The sequence below is a fragment of the Phyllostomus discolor genome, chromosome 6, assembly GCF_004126475.2.
Source record: "Phyllostomus discolor isolate MPI-MPIP mPhyDis1 chromosome 6, mPhyDis1.pri.v3, whole genome shotgun sequence".
NCBI lineage: Eukaryota > Metazoa > Chordata > Mammalia > Chiroptera > Phyllostomidae > Phyllostomus > Phyllostomus discolor.
In genome coordinates, this window is record NC_040908.2 from 80,818,211 (window position 1) to 80,835,786 (window position 17,576).

General features: G+C 35.5%; 1 protein-coding gene, 1 non-coding gene and 1 pseudogene across 9 annotated transcripts in view; all 3 read left to right on the top strand.

Annotated features, from left to right (window-relative positions):
* SIK3 (SIK family kinase 3) overlaps positions 1-17,576 on the top strand; it is a 295,493-nt gene that overhangs the window by 120,019 nt on the left and 157,898 nt on the right. The window lies entirely within an intron of this gene.
* LOC114501170 lies at positions 10,059-10,188 on the top strand. Its single transcript, XR_003684931.1, has one exon. It is a non-coding gene; the product is annotated as a small nucleolar RNA SNORA41 (small nucleolar RNA).
* On the top strand, positions 16,231-17,369 carry LOC114498774 (annotated as a pseudogene).

The following is a 17,576-nucleotide window of genomic DNA, read 5'->3' on the forward strand; positions in this document are numbered from 1 at the left end:
AATAATACTTTGTAATTTTAATTTTTTCTTTCTAAGCTGTGACAATTCAAAATGATTTTAGACTGAACTTTAAGACTGAAGGAAGGGAGGCTAGCTAATTTCACAAATATTTCAGGTTTGCTAAGTTTCTTTACTTAAGTCATATTGTAAACAGTAATGTTTTTTAAAAATGTTATATCTGTTAAATATACTGTACCATTTATATCTATTTAAATGCTAAGCTGACAAAAGCTCCTTAAAATAACACATACACACACTCATAGATTTGGGGTTTCAGCAGTCAAAAGATTCATAATTGATTTCTAATTCATCTGAGGTCATCTAACCGATATATGTATACTGACTATGTAATTTAGAAAAGGCAGTTAGTTGCTTGGCAGTTAGTGTGCTCCAGGTTCCCTTTGTCGTTCAATTGGTGGTCTCTTCCCGGTGTGTCTTTTGGGACAAGGGATTGAGCTCCTATAAAGATGTTTCAGAGGTTTTCCCACTAATGATTTTTCCTCTTATTCTTTACTGTTTGGTTTCTTTGGCAACCTGGCTTTGCCTAGCAGCCTGCTGACGTCTTTATAGCCTCTCTTCTTCTCTGTTACCCCTCCTGATACTTAAGGTTTTTTTCCCTTCTGGCTTTAGGACTGCACTAGAAGAATAATCGTGTTTTCTTAAATCTCTGTTTCCATATACTTCTCAGAATATGTAAAAGGAGAAAAATTACTTTTAGGACCTAAATTAACCTGTATTTTTGGGTTTCAGGGTTTCAGCATAAAAGGCTAAACTTATTCTGTCTGCAGTGCCTTTTTTTTTTCTTAAACAGCAATAACCAAAATTTTTTCAAGTTAAACCAGACATTATAATTAAAATATTTAGGAATGTGCGGTGTTGCAGAAAGACTATTTGAAAATGGTATGCATAGTTTGGTTGTTATTGGGTTATGTTGTTATTTGTCTTTTAAAAATCAGTTGTGTCTATGAAAAACATTTCTGTTATGCGAGGAGGGGAAAGGAAGTAATGATCTAAAAATTGTTGTTTACATTTGGTCACTTAGTGATACTTTTTGAATCCCAGTTACTTGACCCTGTTAACTTCTGTCTTTGGGCAAAGGTATCCATTTTTACTACCTAAAGCACAGTGAAAAGCCCTACTTTAAATACAAAGGAAACAATTTGTACATTTAATATAATTGGGTGCTACATGGATGATGCTAACTGTAGTGTAGTTGCCATGCCACTTTACATTTGGAAGTATTTTACTTTGGCTTCAGTACTGTGAAGTATATGGAATGTAAGAAAGGAAGAGGTAAGAAAGGAAGAGTAAGAATAGAAATACTAAGAATTGCTACACAAATGCCTTTCCCTATAGATACACAAGTTTATGAGATTTCTGTATGTGTGTTTAATACAGATATTCCTTGACTTATAATGGAGTTAGATCCAGTAAACCCATAAGATGAAAACATCCTAAGTCAAAAGTGTATTTAATGCACCTAACTTACCAAATGTCATAGCTTAGCCTAGCCTACCATGAATATGTTCAGAACACAATATCCCCAAAACACTGGAAACACAGTACACCATACAGTATTTATTGCCTGTTTATTCTTATGATTGATGGCTGACTGGGAACTGTAGTTGACCATCTCTGCCCAGCATCATGAGAGAGCATGGTACTACATATCGCTAGCCCAGGGAAAGATCAAAATTCAATATATTTGAAGTATGATTTCTACTGAATGTACATTGCTTTCACAGCATCGTAAAGTCAAAAAATCGTAAGTTGAACCATTGTAAACTGAGGGCCATCTGTATATGAAAATAAAAGATGACTTCCCTTTTCAGGTCTTAAAATAAATTTGATAATATATGTATATGTGTATATATGTATATATGCACATAGATGGTATGTGCTATAAGTTAGGAATGAAATAATATAGAAGCAAGAAGATGGAGGAATTAATTTTGCCTGAAGAAGTCAGGGAAGGCTGTATTAAAAAAAATTGAACACAGACCTGGCCTTAGGAGAGTGAATGAGAATGTCTAATTGTGCACAGTACTAAAAAGTTGGGGAATGTTGTGAGATACAGTTGAAAAGCAGGTTGGAGGCAGATTGTGAAATACTATTTGACTATATTATTTAAGCAATATGCAACTACCAAAATAGATTTTTGATTTGGTCTTTTATTAGTGTTTGAGAGTATCTCATAAAATTATTGTGCTTCATGACTGAAACTGTATGATGAATTAATAACTAAGTTATTACAACTTAGTTATCAAATTATATCTGGTTTCCTTCTTCCCTCAATTTTTAATACATTCTATAATGAGGCATTTTTATATAGTGGTTAAGAGTTAGTATCTGTTAATGAACTCCTTGTCTCCTACTTCCTAATTGTCTCTCTTTCAGATAAACCTTAAGCTTGGTTTAATTCATTTGTGAAACAGACATAATAATGCCTGCCTCCTACTGAAAAGTTATCTAATAAACAGCAACAACTGATACTGTTTTCATTATAAAAGAAAAATTTTGGAATGTGAGGGATTAATGGTTTTGAGAGGTGGACGGATGACCTTTGGTAAGTGGATTAATTAGGAAGGAAACAGATTAATTAGTGTTTTATCCAAAAAATGCTTTTAGGTGACAAGGGCATTCAGGGTAGAGAAGTTTTGGCAGAGGCTGAGAAAATATAATCAGTTTAAGTATGGATGGGCCGATTTGAAAGTATTAGAGCACATAGGGTAGTATTCAGGAGGTGATGGTTGGGAACATAAAGCCTGGAGATACAGATGTGGAAGTTACTGTACTGTTTGATTGGACGTACCTAGGTTTGGAAAGAGTGACTGAGTAAAAGCCTAAGAAGAGAGAGCCTTAAAGAAAAACTAATGTTTAAGAATTGGGACCCTGTCAAAGAGATTGTCCCTGATTTGATTTTAGGGATATAGTTCACAGGTCCTTTTCTATATTCTCAAAGAAACTAGTGACTAAGTGAAATTAATTTTCTTTTTTAAAAATGTACTTTTTAATACACTGCCAATAAGATAGTCTAATACCTTAGTATAGTAGTACACAGACTATGTATCCTGAAGGCCCGTGAGTTTATATTTGTTGTTTTACTCGCTATTGTGTATGGGATCTATCTAATTTTGGTTAGCCTTCTGACCGTTGGGCCTCATTCATAGCATTTTTTTCCAGTTCTCTCTGAAAGGTGGGGGGAGGGGTGCAGGGGGCGTTCATTCTCTGAACTTGGGAGGGAAGCTCTCCAATGTTGGTAGGTTTTCTTCTTCTTTTGTCTAGACACTTAGCCTCTGTAGTAGGTTTTTTATTCAGGAGAGTTCTCACCTCTGAATTGTAGACTTTGTGCAGATCTGCTGGTAATTGGCTAGTCAGGATCACTATGATAATTAGTGTTGGTAAGTACCATGTGGTATTGCTGACAGGAAACTTGGATAGTTAGTGTATTCAGTCAGTCATGGCCTTTTCTTTTCATTGTTGCACCATTAAAATATGCACTATCTTACTGCCTTCTCACAGAATGTCTATTTTTCCAATTACTTCTTCTCAGAGAGGGGAGGAAAAGTCTTTTGCCTCCGTCCTCAAACTGAAATTTAAATTTCAGCTGCTTTGGATCTGGTTAATAAAAATATTAGGAGATCCAGAAATTACTCTTAGAAATTGTGATTGCTTCTCAAATCAGTTTTTATAGTAAGTTTTAAACCTTCAGTCCTAGGTGTATTTCTAGTTACATTTTTGAGTTGAATTGTCAAGAAACTCTTGCTTAGGTTAAAGATTTACAGTTACTAATTGCCCTGCCATATTCTACTTCATGTGTCAAAAATATATGGAATTTTAATTTGAGAGCCCATAGTAGTAGGAATTTAACAATTCTAAAGGGTCAAGTCTAATTTTTCATTTTAATTTACTTAGTCCCTTTCCCAGGACACTAATTGAAAAATTGTGTTGCCTTTAGCTTTTTAATTTTGTAACTTTTATTAAGACTCTGATATTGTATCATTTTGGTCTTGGAGGTCTCAGGGAACTGTTGTGTTCTTGATCTTTAGGGACTTAGAAGGATAGCTTATATTGGTATTGAATAAGCAACACTTTTCTTGTTTTCAAGAAGCATAGTGGCAGAATACCAAGTTGCAAATTTGTGCAGCGTTTAAATAAGTGTATGGTGAACTATAAATTTACAATGTTAAATTAGTTTCTGACTTGTCTACATTGTTTCCAATGTTTGCTTTGCATTTTAAAAGCCCTTGCTGGTCTTAAAAGTAAAATACAGAGAATTGCATGGAAACGGGTTTTCTGAGGGTCATTTGAACTTGCAAAAATAGTGAAGGAAAGGTATTGCTGGCAGGCATTATTGACTAGACATTTGTATTTAAATGGTAAATTGCTTGGGTAAGATGACATGTTTTCCTCATATCTCCTCCCCAACCCCCACTCCAATCATGTCTCCTTGCCATTATTACCCACAATATAGAATATTCTTTTTTTTTTTATTTTAGTTTTATTTGGGAGAGAGACTAGAGTGTAGATTATTTAGGGGCAAGGAGGAAGACATGAAGTCTTTTTAAAAATATATTTAATTTTTTTTTTTTTTTTACTGATTTGAGAGAGAAAGAGACATCAGTTTGTTGTTCCACTGATTTATGTATTCATTAGTTGATGCTTGTTTGTACCCTGACTGGGGAACAAAAACCACAACCTTGGCATATTGGGATGATGTTGTGGTTACAGTATCATCCCAATAGTTAAGTTGGTTACTGAACTACCTGGCCAGAGCTTTTTAAAATTTTATTGACCTTTGGAGAGAGAGGAAGAGGAGTTGGGGAGAGAAACATAAATTTGTTGTTTCACTTATTTATGCATTCATTGATTGATTCTTGTATGTGTCCTGACCAGGGATTGAGCCTACCACCTTGACATATCTGGCATATTTCTAACTTAACTGATGTAGCCACCTAGCCAGGTGAAATGCATAAATGGTATACCTTTTGATACTAGGTATTTCTATGAATGGGCAAGCATATGCCCCCGCTCCTTTTTTGGTTCTTTTACTAATGTTGGTAGTTTTCTCCATAAAAATTTCACATAGTTTTTTTTTTTAATTTAAACATGCTTTTCTAACTTTTTTAAAATGATTTTATTTATTATTTTTAGAGAGGGAAGGGAGAGAGAGAGAGAGAGAGAGAGAGAGGAGAGAGAGAGAGAGAGAGAGAGAGAGAGAGGGAGAGAGAGAGAGAGAGAGAGAGAGAGAGAGGGAGAGAGAGAGAGAGAGAGAGGAGGAGAGAGAGAGAGAGAGAGGAGAGAGAGAGAGAGAGAGGGAGAGGAGAGAGAGGGAGAGGAAACATCAATGTGCAGTTGCGGGGGTTATGGCCTGCAACCGAGGCATGTACCCTGGCTGGGAATCGAACCTGGGACACTTTGGTTCCCAGCCCGCGCTCAATCCACTGAGCTATGCCAGCCAGGGCCACATAGTTTTTTAATTTCCCTCCAAAGCTTCTGATAGTTTGTGGCTATTATCATTATCATAATCATATCTTATATATTAAAGTTGGTATATTAGAAAGTTCTGTAGATAGTGTTTATTTATCCCCTCAATGCTTCTTAGAATAAGATACTACAAAGATCTTTACAGTGTTAATGTTCAGTGCTTCTGTGCCTATACTGTGAGGTGAGTGGGAGTTGTACCACCCAAACTTCAGATTAAGTTTGGTGAATATGACCAAATGTAGCTTTGTTAACAAAAGTTTGCATGTGTTCAACACACTTCGTTCTTTGTGTGATGATTCTTTAACATCTTGAGGTAAAGAGTGAATACTAACCATTAAAAAAAAATAACCCTTAAAAATGCAGTTTCTTATTCTGGTTGAAATGGTTTCTTATTCTAGTTGAAATGGTCTCTTATTCTGGTTGAAATGGTTTATTTACTATTCTCACCCTGAATTTTAGCTTGTTACTGTGTTAGTTTTACTGCATATTTTTCCTCCTAAAATAAATGGCCTTTAAACCATAGTTTTTATAAATATTTACATCTCAAGTCAGATTTTCCCTATAACATGGATTTCATTAGAGCAGGTTATGCTAAGAGAGCTTCCACCACATGTTTATTCTCTTGCCTACCTCTGTCCTAAGGATTCTATGTGCAGATGTCAGAAGATTCCATTGGGAGTATAAGTAGTATTTTGAAGAATTATTTTAACATTTATTTCTGCTGAGTGGAGGAAAGCAGATATGTGTATTTGTAATCTCTGAGAATATAGTCATTCCTAGCCCCAAATGAACCTGAACAACAGGCCATCTTTTATAAAACCATAGGTTTTATAAGTATCTATCGCTGGCCAGGAATTTCTTTCAACAAATTGAAATGACCAAACAGATTTTTAACCCTCATTTAAATAGGGTTACAGAAAATGAATTAAGGGCAAAGGCTGGTGGAGGTCATGCTGGGGTGGCTCTGAGCTTGTAGTACTAGTATGTACATATGTATGCATGTATGTATGTATTCGGATTGTGGTACAGTTACTGTAGCACATCCCATAAAACTTACTCTCTTAACCATTTTTAAGTATACAGTTGTGTTAAGTACATTCACACTGTTGTGCAACCAACCCCTAGAACTCTTCATCTTGTAAAACTGAAACTTTATACCCTTTTTAAAAACTCCCGGTTTCCACCCCCCTGCCCCCAGCCTCCAGCCCTTGGCAAAACACCATTCTACTTTCTGTTTCTATGAGTTTGAAACCAGTAGTTATGTTTTAAGAATTTGACCTTATTGCCAACTAAATAATTTTGAGGATGAAGAGTAGAGTAGTTCAGTAAAACTAGCAGCTATTCTCCATAATTGCATCAGTCAGCTCCTGTAATGTGGAATTTGAAAATTACTATTCCTTTTATTTGAGGAAGAGGAGGATGGGGGGGGGATAGCTAGTGACTAACATTTACTAGGCACTTATTACTGGCTTGAGGTTGGAGGAAAGACCTGTTTCTTTTGGGATGAAAAAGATAGGCAAGTTTGGGTGCATAAGATGAGTAGAGATGTCAAGGAAAGTGAAGGAATTCTTCATTTTCTCTGTCAAACACAAGACCAGGTTATCTGTTGAAAATTAGGGATCTGAAGTTGGTTAGAGGGATTGAAGAAAGTAAGTTTGGAATTACTAGAAAACAGGGTAGGAACCTGATCAGGGATACATAGAATAACAACAACAACAACAACAACATAAGGACAGCTGATATCTATTAGTTACCTGTTCTGTCAGCTACTGTTCTAGTTGATTTATGTTTTAACCTTTATACCAACTTTATTTAAAGTAGTTGTTCTACAGATAAGAAACTAGTGGTAGAGTTAGGATTTCAACTTCATTCTTTTTGCCCCAAGTGTAGGCTCTTTCTCTTTCTGCACTGTTAATGACATTGGGAGTATCTACCTAATATTGAAGGCCAGAAGTTTAGATTATAACTTCAAAATTGTTCTTCAGAGAAAGGAGGAAGCATAGACAGAAGAAAAAGGTATATATCCAAAATATAACAAATACGTTACTACTTTTTTCTTTACCAGAATGGTTGATTGCCTTAAGGGGTGCTTCCCACTGAATGAAGTGAGCTCTATAGGCCTGTAGAAACCCAGACCTAGTCATGTGATTTGACAGTTATAGGTATCTTTGAAATTACAAACATATTTTCTCCCTAAAGGCTGTATTTCTGAAGTACATGAATAGTGAGATTTATGCTAGTAAGTAGTTCATTTCTATGCAGGGGGAAATGAAGACTTTTTTAAGGCCTCATTTGAGAAACACTTAACTGATTTTAGAGAGAGGGGAAGGGGAGGGAGAGGTCGAGCATTGATCTGTTGCCTCTCGTACATGCCTTGACTGAAACTAAACACATGACCCAGGCATGTCCTTGACCTGGAATTAAACCCACAACCTTCTGAACTGTCAAGGGCGAGCACCTTTTTTTGGTAATTATTCTCTTTATTGAATAGGTATTAGTTGTATTCCTGTTTTTTGAATTAAGATACTGTGTTACCAAAGTATAAAAATTAATTTTTTAGCAATAGCTTCATCACTTTATGTATGTTTATTACTGCTATAAATAACACAAATTTTATAAAAAGATAATTTTTCTCAGAATAATAAATGCAAGCTTAAGTTTCTTGTTTATTTCTGTTTGCCATATATAAAGATACTTTCAAAGATGTAGGTGAGCAATGGAGGGAGGCCAAAAGACTGATGTAAAGCAGATCAAAACAGATTAAGTTATAACTGAACCTGTGTACTGACTAGCATTTTAATGTCCAGATGGAGAAGCAAAGCCTTATTAATTTATAAGGGTACTCATCTAGTAAGATCAAGTATTTAATTTCTAGGCTATAATTTATATCAATATCCTTATTATTCAGATGGGAGAATTCATTACTATATTATGGATTAGATTGATATTTGCCTAAAACTGTAGGATATAACTTTGCCCCCAATCTGCATACGTTAGGTTACTTATAATTCAGACTGAGCATTTTCCTTTTCCAGGTTTAACCTTTTTAAACTTCATAATATTTCATATGCTAAATGTTTCCTGTATATTCACTGTTTACCTTGTTATGATGCCTAATTCTTTGATTTTAGTCTTAGGAAAAGACCTATCAATAAGGTATGAGATGAAATACAGTATATATGAATTCTATCAACAGGGTATATGCAAAGTACTATACAATAGGAGTCGAGTTTGTTGCAGCCTCTTTCATTAATACAATGCTTACAAAAGATATTTTTGAAGTCCTCATATGAAGCAAGATTGAAAAGTGAATGAAAAGAACTTTTTGTAGGTCCTAATTTGGGAGTCTGGTAACCGGTACTTTTGGATTCTATACACAGAGATCCAAACTAGGACAATACCTCAGAGTAAAGCTATCTAAGTTTTATATCTAAAGCTATTAATTTCTTTTAATTTTCTAACTATGAAAAGAAACCACACATTGAATAATGGCCTTGGTATGTTTTTGGTATAAAGAGGATGATCTCAGAAGACTCATAAACCTGTGTTTGGGATTGTGTGTGACATGTGACTTTTTCGATGTTTAATCTCAACAGTCTTAGACACATTTTTGAAAACTGTGGATATCCTAAGTTGCAACTCAAATCAGTGCTCAAAGCGACCATTTTGCTAGTGCCAATGTGTCCTTTTGCTGAGCTTTCTTAATCTGGGCTACAGAGTTTATACATAGTAAATTCCAACCTCTGTCAAGTTCTGTTATGGCCCAGAGAGAGTAGAAGCCAAGATGAGGAATCTGGAAATGCCTGCTGTTTATAAGGTAAATTACCTTTTGGAATTTGCTTCCATGTGGATTTGTCTCATAAACACTGTGATTTTAGAAGGCTGAGCTGGAAAGGTCATTATTGCGTAAGATGAAGAAACAGTAAGTGGTCTGTTCAGTGATTTGCTGTTATGGCTCTTGCTTGTGCTGACTAACGTTGCAGTAGCCATTTCACCTGGACATAAATTTGACTGTTATCTTTTGAGAATATGGTAATTTGTAGCCCACAGCTCTCAGCATGGTGGGGAGATCTAACACTGAAAGGCTCTATCTGCATGGCTTATAGGTCTTCTTTTCTTCATGAGTTGTTCCTGCTTCTTTTGAGTCTTGACTGTAATTTACAGTAAGAGTATCTGTTTCAAAAATGCATGTGAATATTAAATCTACTTAGTTCATTTTCATTTTGCTGAAGAAAATGAATTGATCTCTTCTTACAAGACATTGGCCCCCATTTTTTTAAACCTTAAGACATTGACCTTAGAAATAGGTTTTTTTTATTTGCTTTTTCTTTAAATCAATAAACTTCTTTTTCCTTAGGTTGTGGTATGGTTTTAAACCATGTTTAAAATATGTCCAGGGGTATAAACCTCAATAGGATTTAAAAGATATGAAGAACGTAGGGCTAAAGTTTGTATGTCTAATAAGTTTATGTCCCCACAGATTATTTGCTTTATATGAAGTGGTAGTAATTATACACATTTTCCCAAATTATTTCCATCCAAGTGATATATGCTATTTAACTGCCTTTTGAAAATATAGATAACACTCAGCTGTTCTGATGGTGGCAGTTGTGGCATTCCTCTGTGGGAAAGGAATTGTTACACAGTTAAACACCTCTTTCTTAGCAAAGCAGAAAGTAGGCATGTGTGTGACCGACACAGGAAGAAAAAAAAAGAAAATATAGATAATACTAAAATTGTAATGTATGTTAAGAGAAATAGCTTAAAGTGAATGTTGAGTGATTCTTTTTCAGTAATATGGTAGATTGGATGTGCAGAGAAGCTTCTTCTTGTCAGAACATTTTTAAATGAAGGGAAAATATGTGAATACATGTAAAATATATGTAAAATGCTGGAGCTCATGTAAGAAAAGCAGTTGAAGGCCTTGAAAGGGCTAGAAAGTGTGATTTCCCTAAGCAGTGAAGATGGTATTTATGTCGACGGTTTCTTACACAATGGAACAAAAGGGAGGGACAAGAATAAAAGAAGTGTCCAACCAGAGTGGGAGGTCATATTGGAGACTGCCTCATATAAAACTGGCACCAGAAAGGTGACTTCCTCAGTGGATAAGTAGGATAAAAGATTCCCTGCATACAGATACTTGTTTGTTAATATCTTGGATCTGGATGAAGAGATGGGAAAAAAGTCTCCCATGAAACTGCCTGTGCAGATGCCTGCACTCACATGGATTTGCAACCAGATTTCATATTACCTATGAGGCCTGAAAATCTCTAAGCTGATACCTTAGTTGAAAGTACTCCCAATTGGTTGTGATTCCCAGTGTCTGGGAGAATCAAATTCATATCTCTGATTTGAAACACAGACAGAACCTAACAGAGTCTTCATAGATAAGTTGCAAGAAATGTGAATTGCACAAGAAAATAAGCAACTGATTTATAGATGTAGCAGATTGTTTTCCAAAGATGGCTGTAACCATATTTCCCAACCCATGTGCTGTTTTAGAACCGTGCTCTTCTACCATCAAGAAATAGCGTCTCTGTCTTATTCCATTATACTTAGGCAGGCCTTTGTGACTACTTTGACCAAAAGAATATGATACAAATGGTATTATGTGATTTCTGAGGCTAAGCCATACAAATGCTACACTTTTCTTTTGTATTTTCTTGGGCTGCTTGTTCTTGGAACCCATTACCATGTTGTGAATAATCCCATAAACCCATTACCATGTTGTAAATAGTCCCATACAGTTCATGGAGAAACCACATGGAAAGGAACTGAGGCCTCAGGCCCACAGTACCAACTAATCTCCCATCTGACAACCAGCACTAACTTGCCAGCCTTGTAATAAGCCATCTTAGAAGTGGATCCTCCAACCTTCTGTCAAGCTACCCTAGGTGATGCCTTGTGGAGGAAAGATAAGCTGTCCTTTCTGAGCCGTGAACAAATTGCAAATTTGTAAGCAAAATAAGTGATTGTTGTTTAATCCACAAAGCTTGGGGGTGGTTTGTTATACAGTGGTAGACAACTCTAACTATTAGTCTGTAAAGACTGTAGTTTAAAGAAATAAAGGGGGGATTAAAATATATGATGAAGAGAACCTCAAAATTGATGAGGAAAATGTTAAGGAAGATCTCAGTCTCAGTAGAACTTCTAGAAATTAAAAAAAAAAACTATAAATGAAAAACACAGTGGAAAAGTGATAAAGATTGGATAGAGTTGAAGAGTAAACCAGAAGATAGATCAACTTCCCAGGATTTAGTACAGAGAAAGAAGAGATGGGACATAGGAGGCATTAGTGATACAGAGGGTAGTAAGATACCACATACTTCTGATTTAGCAGTTCTCAGACTCTTGGATCTTTCCCTTATTTACATTCTTTAAAATTACTGAGAACCCGCCCTGGCTGGTGTAGCTCAGTGGATTGAGCACGGGCTGTGAACCAAAGTGCCGCAGGTTCGATTGCCAGTCAGGGCACATGCCTGGGTTGCAGGCCAGGTCCCCAGTGGGGGCCATGTGAGAGGCAACCACACATTGATTCTCTCTCTCTCTTACTCCCTCCCTTCCTCTCTCTATAAATAAATAAATAAATAAATAAATAAATAAATAAATAAATAAATAAATAAATAAATTACTGAGAACCCCAAACTGCTTTTGTGTATGTGGGTTACACTGATAATTTGCTCACATTTCTATATATAGGTTATATATAGTTCAATTAAAAGTTTACTAAAAAGAGATGACTGCATAAAGATAGTGAAAAGGTAAGCCAAACATGAGACGACATACTGACCAAGTTTGTTATCTAGAATATAAAAGAACTATTCAAGTTTTTAAAAAATATATAAAAGGAAATAGGAAACTTACTAATTTATTTCACAGGAGCAGAAACAAATGGTCTGCGAACATATGAGAAGATTCTCATCCTTTTTAGTAATCAAGGAAATGCAATTTAAAACAGTGAGGAATTATTTGTCCTTCACCATCCACTCACTAGACTAGGAAAAACAAAAATAACAATTGTTAGAGATGATATAAAGCAGTAGGAACAGTCCCACAGTTGGATACAATAATTTTGAAAATAATTTGGCTTTACTTAGTGATTCCTAAGTAACCCTAGAGAAACTCTTGCAACTCATGGCCCAGGAGAAATATATAAGGACACTTAAAGTACTGTTCTTAATAGCTAAAGATATAAACAGCTCAAATGGGTTAGCAACTGTAAAGCAATAAATAAATTTGGTGTATTCATAAAAGGATTACTATTTAGCATAAATCAGATTAGGTTTCACTACGTTCATCTTCATGGAGGAATATTATACGGATCAAAAAAGAATTAAAAATCCTACTTTCATAAAGTTTTTAAGAATAGGCAGATCTAGATAATACATCATCTGGTAATATATGGAGAAGCAAGGAATGATAACAAATTTTAGGATAGTGGATATCTTCAGGTGGGGGTTGGAGTGCAAAAGCACATAAGAACTATGGTTTTCTTTATCTAAGGAAAGAACTTGGTACTGTACATATTAGCTCTTAATTAACCTTTTGGTGGGTGTTCTTGCAAATACAGTCCTTCAGCAGATATATTTTGAATTAATTTTCACAGTTTCTTTATGTCAATCTTATCAAGTTGAGAACATGCCTAAGAAGAAGATAAAACTTGGAGGATTTGTCCACAGTTCCAGTTTAGTGATTGTAGCCTTAGAATAGGAAATCAGACCTCTTATTCTGTCTTAAAATTGACTTACTGTTTTTAAAAGCAAAACATTATTTCTTTGTTTATCTTTTTAGTTAGCAGCAGAGGTACTCTTTTGCCTCCACCCCTAACCTGAGTTTCTTGTTTGTTACAAGTCTTTATGCATTGACATCTCTTCCCTTTCTGGAGGAATGTGAAACTCAATAATTATATACAGACCTGACTTACTTTGGAGGAACCAAAGGACAAAGAAACTCTAACTTTCTTTATCCTTTGTTGTTTAAAAAAAAAAAAAAAAACCAGATTTGCGGGGAGGTAAGGGCCAGAACTTCCTATATTTATTTTCCTTTGAAGACTATAACACATTCTGTTCCTAGCTGTAGATTAGAAATATCCCCATGTATCTGTTGCTTCTAGACCAATGGACTTGATGCTGGTGAATCCTTTGCACGTATTAATCTGGAAATGTCTGGCCATTCCCTAAGGGCACTGTGGCTTCAAGAAAATTAGGATAAAAGAATCTATTGGTTTGCTGTTATTTTAATTGTCTAATTTTATACATTTGATTTTGTAAACACCTCAGCCATTTTTTTAAAGAAGTAGTTGGGATCTAAACATACACACTTATGCTGATGAATGAAATCAACTTGCATAATATAATCGTTCCATTTACTTACCGCTGTGGTTGCCTGGTAACTGTTATTTCAGTTCTGTCTTAGTTCTATTTCTCTCTTTTTATTTTGCTAGGTTGGTAGATTATTTCATTCTAGTTTTTAATCTTTGCTTTATCTGTTGATTTAAAAAATAATAATAATTTAGAAAGTTTCCCCTAAACCACAAGCAAAAATCTTTTTCATTTGGCTCATAAATCACAACTGGGTCCTGGGTCCTGGGTCCTGGGTCCTACACTAGGTCCTTGAAACTCTACTAAACCCATTGTATTGTGTAATAAACACCATCCTTACAGAGTCGGGTGACTATCCATATTTGGACTAGCAAGAACTAGGAGACATACAGGTCAATGATGAATAGAATCAAGAGCCCAGAAATAACCCTTATATTTATGGTCATTTGACTTCTGACAAGACTACCCAGATAATTGAAAGGAGAAAGAATAGCTTTTTTTCAACAAATGGTGCTGCGCAGCTGGATATTCACATGCAAAAGAGTGAGGTTGAACCCCTGCTTTACAACATAGACAAAAATTAACTCAAAATGGATCACAGATACAAATGTAAGAGGTAAAAATATAAAACTTTTAGAAGGAAACATCTTTGTGATTGGGAGTTAGGCAAGGATTTCTTGGGTATAATGCCAAAAGCACAAGGGATGAAAGAAAAAAAAATAGATAAATTGGACTGCATCAAAACTAAAAACTTTACTACTGCAAACAATACCATCAAAAAAGTAAAAGACAACCCACAGAATGGGAGAAAATTTTGCAAATTATATATCTGATAAAGGATATGTATTTGAAATATATAAAGAACTCTTACAACTCAACAAAAAGACAACCTAATTAAAAATTAATGAAGGTGTACAGTTGCCAATAAACATTAAATAATGTTCAACATCATTAGTCATTAGGGAAATGAAAATCAAAACCACAGTGAAATACTATTTCACAGCCATTAGGATGGCTATGATTAAAAAAAGATGGGCAGTAAGTATTGGTGAGGATGTGGAGAAATTAGAACCTTCTCTTGCATTGCTGGTAAAATGATGTAGTCACTTTGTCATTTCCTTAAAATTAAAAAAAAAATTACATAACCCAGGATTCCACTATTAGGTATAAATCCAAGAGAAATGAAAACATAGTCACACAGAAATTTTATATATTTATAGTAACATTATTCCTAATAACCAAATGTGGGATCAACCCAGGTGTTCATCAAGTAATAATGGATAATTAAAATGGTCTATCCATATAGTGGAATAATATTTGGCAATAAAAAGTAATAAAGTATTGATAAATACTACAAACATAGATGCCCCTTAAAACCATTATGCTAAGTGAAGGAAGCAAGTCACAAAAGACCACATATTATTTAGTTTATTTTTTTTGAAATGTTCAGTATAGGCAAAAATATAGAGACAGAAAGTAGATTACTGGTTGCTTAGGGCTGGTGAAGAGTTGAATAGTGAGAGAGTAGTGACAGCCTCTGGATACAAGGGTTCTTTTAGGGGGACAAATGTTTAAAATGATTGATACATTTCTATGATGGTTGCATTACCCTGTGAATATACTAAAGAAGTATGTAAATGTATACATTATATGGTAATTTATCATATGAACAGTATCTCAATAAAATTTTTATTTTTAATTTTATTTTAAATACATTTTATTGATTATGCTATTAAAGTTTTCCATTTTTCCTCCCCTTTATTTCCCTCCTTCCTGCACCTTACCTCCCAACAGCATCCCCCACCCATCTTAGTTCATGTCTGTGGGTTGCATATATAAGTTCTTTGGCTTCTCCATTTCCTATCCTGTTCTTAATCTCCCCCTGTCTATTTTGTATCTACCATTTATGCTACTTATTCCCTGTACCTTTTTCCCCACCTCCCCACTGATAACTCTCCTGAGCTTCCTGGACTTCCTAGAAACCTGTTTCCTTTGCCAGATTGAGGAAGTTTTTCTTCAATATTTGCTCAAATGAGTTTTCAATTTCTTGCTCTTCCTCTTCTCCTTCTAGCACCCCTATGATTCAGATGTTGGAACATTTAAAGTTGTCCCAGAGGTTGCTAAGCCTCTCCTTATTCTTTTGAATTCTTGTTTCTTCATTCTGTTCTGGTTGGATGTTTATTAGGCTTCCTTTTGCTCCAAATTGTTGATTTGCATCCTGGGTTCCTTCCCTTTACTGTTGGTTCCCTGTATGTCTGTCTTTATTTCACTTTGCATAGTCTTCACTTTATTTGTAATTCCTTGAGGAACCTCCATGCTGTTTTCCATAGTGGCTACATGAGTTTTTATTCCTACTTTCTCCATTTCTTTTTTTAAGGCTTTATTTATTTATTATTATTAGAGAGAGGGAGGGAGAAAAACATTGATGTGTGAGAGAACCATTGATCTGCTGCCTCTCATATGCTCCCCTACTGGTGACCAGTCCTGCAACCCAGGCATGTGTCCTGATTGGGAATTAACTGGCAACCCCTACAGGCTTTGCTGGATGACTCCCAAACAACTGAACCACAGTGGTCAGGGCTGTTTTCTCCATTTCTTTGCCAGCATTTGCTATCTCTTACCTTTTGGTATGGATATCCTAATAGGTGTGAGGTGATGATCTCATTATGGTTATAATTTGCATTTCCCTGATAATTAGTGATGATGAGTACTTTTTCATGTACCTGTTGGACATTTTTATGTCTTCTTTGGGTTTAGATCATTTGCCTAGTTTTTAATTGGGTCACTTGGGTTTTTTCCTTTTTTTCTACTGAGTTGTATGAATTCTCTGTATATTATGTATATTAACCCCTTATTAGGCCTTGCAGATGCCACTGCCACCCCATATCTTCCCGCGCCCAGCCGTGGTCAACCCCACTGTGTTTTTTGACATTGCTGCTGATGGCGAGCCCTTGGGCCATGTCTCCTTCCAGCTGTTTGCAAACAGAGTTCCAAAGACAGCAGAAAACTTTCATGCTCTGAGCACCGGGAAGAAAGGATTTGGTTTTAAAGTTTTCTGTTTTCACAGAATTATTCCAGGATTTATGTGCCAGGGTGGTGACTTCACACACCACAATGGCACAGGTGGCAAGTCCATCTATGGGGAGAAATTTAATGATGAGAATTTCATCCTGAAGCACCCACATCCTGGCATCTTGTCCATGGCAAATGGTGGACCCAACACAAATGGTTCCCAATGTTTCATCTGCACTGCCAAGACCGAGTGTCTGGATGACAAGCATGTGGGACAGCCATAGAGTGCTATGGGCCCAGGAATGGCAAGAAGATCACCATTACTGACTGTGGACAACTTTAATAAATTTTACTTGTGTTTTATCTTAACCATCATACTATTCCTTCTGTAGCTCAAAGAGCACCCCTTCACCCCCATCTGCTCGGAATGTTGTTGTATAATCTTTTTGCTCTCTCCGCAGTTCATTGGGTCCCATGTTTTCTTTACCCCTCCAAGTCTAGTTGGATTGCAGAGTTAAGTTTGTGATTATGAAATAAAAACTAAACAAAAGAAGCAGATAAATTGTTTGCAAATATTTTCTCCCTTTCTATAGGTTGCCTTTGGATTGAAATTAGTTTTAATAATATATTTTAAATGGCCAAAAATATTATTTCTGCATGTAATCAATATAAAATTTATCAATGAGATAGTATACATTCTCTTTTGATATTAAGGCTTTGAAATCTGGTGCATATTTTACATTTATAGCCCATCAG